Below are 5177 nucleotides of genomic sequence, written 5' to 3'. Positions count from 1 at the left end.
CACAATAAAAGAATCTGCTAAGAAAAGGATGAAAGAATCCATTTTCTATTGCTAAATAGTTCTATATGAAGAAGCAGTATTGCTTGAGACTCAAAGCAGCGCTAACATCTGCCCCTATGTGGGTATACAGTAAATAGAGATGACCCTGTATACAAATGAATGGTAAGAAGGACCTGCATAGTACCTCTGAATTGTCTGCCTGTAGTTCTTGCTCTTCCTCCTCTCACTACAAACTTGTAATGTAAAAAAATAAATCTGTTAACAGTCTTTTAATTTCAAAAAGCAGCTGGAGAAAAAAAAAAAAAAGGTGCAGTGGGACACTGTCATTAGCTATGATATGATGAAATATAACCACTGTAGGTGATAAAGTGTAAGAGAAACCACCTTTCTGTATATTGTAGAGAAATGCGGTTGAACTGGGGTCTGGGTTGGTGTAGCAGAATGTGTAGTAGCTTCCAAAATTATTTCCTGAAGAACTGGGAAAAAATGTGTGGTTAACTTATGAACTAGATTCAAAATGCGTATATGGAAGTGGCTACGCCTCATACTGTGCTAGACCAAAAATTCAGCTATGGGATTCTTAGTGTTTCAGACACATGAGCAGCTTCAAACAGCTGCCATTAATTTTATACAACAGAAATTGCCTGTCAAATCAGTCTCCAGGTGTTCTATTCTCTTCAGAAATTACCTTGCCAAGAAAGCTGTGCAATCCAAGCCTAGCAACCCATTTTCTGCATCAAAAACTGACAACTTTAAAAAAAACCCTTCAAAACTAGAAAAACAAAAGCTTATCTGAAGGGTGAGAATTATCAGATTTTTCTTGGGGCTAGCACATTTTCCAGATAAGAAACTTTAAATGCAGTATGAATGTTGTGTTCTGATTCATTAAAGCCTTCCCTGAGCACAAATCCATTAAAGGTTTTCTTTCTTGTTCTGTCCAGAGTCTTTCATTCTCTCCCCTAAATCTTCATGGCTGTTTTTCTATTATTTCTTTTGTTGGTCTTCCTGGGTTAGCCAGGGTAGATAGCTGTTGCCATGTTTTCCCCCTTTTCCTTATTCCCAGATTGTTTGACTCTCCTTTCAGACAAACTCATACTACAGTCAGTGAAGTGAAAAGGACAAAGTAGAAACGATAGACAAATGCAGAAAACTTGCAAGACCAGTAATTAGTCTTTCCTTAATCCTTGTTTTGTAGTCCTTTATTTCTGGTATAAATTTCTTGAAATGGCACAACATCATGGCAGATACCAACTATATGTAGAGCACAGATTGGCTTTGGGATTTATGCCTCTGGCATTTCTCAAAATACAGGACACTGAAGAGATCTGCTGTTCTGTATTTTCTGTCTTTGACACCTCCTACAGTCCTTTTGAGGTCTGTTGCTGGAAAAAGGAAAATGAGGAAGGAGACTTTAAAAACAAAGACTATCCTTCTGCTTTTTGCTTCTCAGTTTTCCACTTGAATTGAGAAGGGCAATGCTCATACACTGCAAAGAAATGATGAGATGCCCTAAAAAAAAGTTTTTTCTTTCCCTGCGCTTCTCAACTAACAATGGATAGCAAAACAATCAATAGACCTATTTTCAATTCCAAATGTAAGAGGCTTCTATTTTCCAACTGCAAAGAAGAAGCTGAGCAGTTTATATTAAGCAGCATTGAAGTAGCAGATTAAAATCAGCTTTATATAAAGCAACACACCTCCCTGGAACTGAGACACTGACTCTGTGCGTCCCTTCCTGACTACAACAGGCAGCTACATCATAATTTTCAGAGCTTTCTAGTTGGTTTTGGCAAGGAGTCATGCCTGAAATCCTGATGCTTATTTGGTTTTTCCTGTGTGTTGCAGGGGTCTGAGAACAGTGTGGGAGCTTACATGAAAAATGTGCTGCAACTTGTCTTAAATTTATCTGTGTTTGCTCCAGCACACTCTCCCGCTACTTGAGAAAGTAAGTATGAGTCTGTTGAAGCTAGCTGAGCTGATTTCGCTTATTATCCAGTTTTGCATTTGGCCAGCATCTGTCCACTCTATCAGTCTTTCTTGGTTCTCTGGGTTTATGTATACCATTTAAAGGCAGTAGTAGATATTTTAAAATGTGAATGCAAGCAAGGTTACTCATGATAGACTAGGAAGTCTTTAGCTACGTATTTATTGTTGCTGACTCAAAAATTTGCAGGTGAAATAGATTATGTTCGAAGTTGCACTCTTATCCAGTCAGAATAGCATACTAATATTAAATTGGTCCCACTGATTTAGCTGGAGCCACTTTGGCTATACAGTAGCATTATATTCATGTGGATGTCAAATCTGACTCCAGCTAGAGAAAATTAATAGTTTTGCCATATAAGCATTTCCCTGTGTTATATAGGGCTTCTCTCATGTACATTGTATTTCTGTCTAAAACCCAAGGATCCCTGGGGCAGGAACATCTGATTAATGGCTCAGGTACGCATCTTCGGTAATAAGCATACAAATACTGAGGAGCAGGAACATACATCAACTGCAGAGAGATTCGGTCAGAAGCATACTTGCTTAAGGAGGAAGCTGGGTCTTCTTCTAAAGACTCTGAGTTCCTAGAGGTGATTTTTTTTTTTTATGAACCGGAGAAGATAGATAGTAGTTTCTGCAGTTGTGACTGTTGTCTTGCCCATTGAAATCTCTCTTTTATGCTATCCTGCTCCTGTCACTGTATCCTCTAAATGTAAAACTCATCTTGGGAGGTGGGTAGAAATCACTAGCCCTTCACGTGAAATGAATAATATTTTGGTAAGTGTAAATTTCCATCTTGGATAAGCATATGCCAAACTACTACTGGTAGGAGATGAAAATAAATACCGTTTAAATGGTATTTTACTCTGACATGGCATCATAACGTCTATATAGTGCTGATATATCTTAATGGTTGTATTTAAGAGCTGACTATCAGTCAAGCATATCATTTCTTGTCTAGCGAAAGAAAATGTGCATCTAACAGGCCAGAATAAGTCACTACACTCTGTAACAAATACTGTTTCCTCCTACAGAGCTCTGCCATTATTTCAAGTACAGTATTTCCCAACTCTTCTGTGCTTGAAAGACTGTAGGTATTTTATTAAAGTAATGCACTAGTAAAAGGCTCAGAAAAGCCATTCACAGTGGTTCCAGTTTGACGGTGCATACAGTACTGGGTGGTTCCTACCTAACCTGAGACAAATCCTGCACCGTTTTGCCCACTATTCCTTAATAGTGCGTAGGTATATTCCTTAGGTATACAAAACATTTAGCAAATGTTTTCTCTGTAACTTGTTCCTTACTCTTGGGGAGTATTGCTAGTTTATACACTACTTTTTCTCTCCTCATACAAACAATCTCAAGTCAGCTCCATAAAACCACAAATTCAAAATCATGTGGGGCTGAATATTTATCTTTTAGCATTTAATGCCATATTGTCAGTTTCAGTTTCAAGTACAATGTTTAAGCATAATTAAAATAGTGAACATGAGAATTTTTACTTGCATGTCCACAGCAGCTCTACTTTTAAGAAACATTTACAGCAAGGTTTGACAAGATCCTAAGAGCTATGTTGATGTTGCCTCTTACTGTAATTTTGAAATGTTGTTTCACTAAACAATTTTCAAAACTTTACAATTTTCCCTGCATTTTCTTCTCTCTCACAAGATGCATACTCACTTCAAGTTTGTCAGCACTGCCACCCAAGCTGTCCAAAGTCACTTACTTGCATGACAGGAGAAAATATTAATGGTCATCCATCATTCCATTTGCACCTTGAAATGACAGTAGCTGGGAAAGAAAAAAGCAGCAGAAAAACAATCTTTTTTTGGGGCATATGTAAGGAATCAGATGGTTCTGGAATATAAAGTGGAGAAGTGTGCAATAGAGTCTCTGAATTCCATAGCACCTTTCTGGGAATACAGAAAATGGACAGTGACATACTTTACTGGCAGTCCAGCAGTGCTGACCAAGCCTTTGCTACTCTGTACCAGCCCACCTGCCCACCCCATGATGAGAGGTGGGTAAGTGCTCAGCAGGTATCGCTGCTTGACTGGGTTTGGTTGATTGAGCCTTTGTTTGCTCCAGCTCTGAAAGAACTTTTTGCTGTTTTCCCATGCCATTGTGAATTAGCCCTGTACTGAGTACAGCTAGCCCAAACTTGCATTTCTGGATGTTATTTTTAGTATACTTTGAGAGTCTTGTATGAATAATAATGGAGGGATTTGACACCAGATACATGCAGTAGTACAGGTAATTCTCAGATGACATCCTATCCTTGTCTTTCACTTAAAGCCAGGAAGAGTATGGACTCTGCATATAGAGTGATACCTGACTCAGGCCTGACTGAAATGTCTAATCCTATTCTTGCTTGTTATCACTACTACTGCTCTGAACATCTGAGATTCAAATCAAGCTAGTCATCAGTATCTGTGGGTTTAGTAAACATCGTTTCCATCCTCTCACCTTAGCCCAGGTCACCTTCGTGCATTGGTGTGTGTGCCTGGCAGGGCGCTCCATCGTGCTGCCAAACGCCTGTGGTTGCTCAGTGCTTGTGCTGCTGGACCACTGCTGATCCCCAGCACTGGGCTTCAGAACTGACCTGCCTATCTACAACTGTTTTCACTTTTACATACTCAAAGTAATTGAGGGTAGGTAATAACACTGATTCAGTGCATGATTTGCTATGTGTTTGATATTTAAGTTTGGCTCCTGCCAGCCGGGGCTTCTTTACTTTCTGTTTTTGAAAGTGGCACAGCGATTATTGAACATTACCTTTAGGGAATGTTACCTTTAGTCCTCAGGAAGGCCTGCAGTACCTGACACTGGTTTGCATCCACGTTCATGGTTTGCTATCCCTGGTAAAGCCTACGTGTGCCCTGAACGATCTCTTCTGCTGGGACTTCTCAGTTTCCTTTCCTATAGGACATACGTACACACAAAGTTATTTAAATAATTCCAACTCTATCTATAGACGGCCAACCATCTATTACTTTTATTTTTTAAAAACAGACCAAACATACATGTCTGTACAGGGTGCACACCCCAACTTTCACCCAGCCTCACCTGCGTGTTTACCACCTACTTCCTTTGTTCGGCTCGCTGCCTGGGGCGTGCGGAAACCCCCACAGAAGGATTCTGAGGGGATTCTGTGGAAACCCCCACAGGAGGCTTCCTGAGGGCGGCGTGGG

General features: G+C 39.8%; 1 long non-coding RNA gene across 1 annotated transcript in view; it reads right to left on the bottom strand.

The window, feature by feature from the left end:
- Positions 1–304: 304 nt before the first annotated feature.
- Positions 305–5177, bottom strand: part of LOC118164398 — a 6155-nt gene continuing 1282 nt past the window's right edge. The window contains exons 2-4 of the long non-coding RNA XR_004749476.1: positions 4453–4521; positions 3713–3777; positions 305–1382 (exon numbers count right to left, since the gene is read on the bottom strand). This is a non-coding gene — a long non-coding RNA (uncharacterized LOC118164398). The remainder of the gene's footprint in view (positions 1383–3712; positions 3778–4452; positions 4522–5177) is intronic.

Source organism: Oxyura jamaicensis, chromosome 3 (assembly GCF_011077185.1).
Source record: "Oxyura jamaicensis isolate SHBP4307 breed ruddy duck chromosome 3, BPBGC_Ojam_1.0, whole genome shotgun sequence".
Taxonomy (NCBI): domain Eukaryota; kingdom Metazoa; phylum Chordata; class Aves; order Anseriformes; family Anatidae; genus Oxyura; species Oxyura jamaicensis.
The sequence above is the reverse complement of the archived record's forward strand: the minus strand, read 5'-3'. Positions and strand labels throughout refer to the sequence as shown.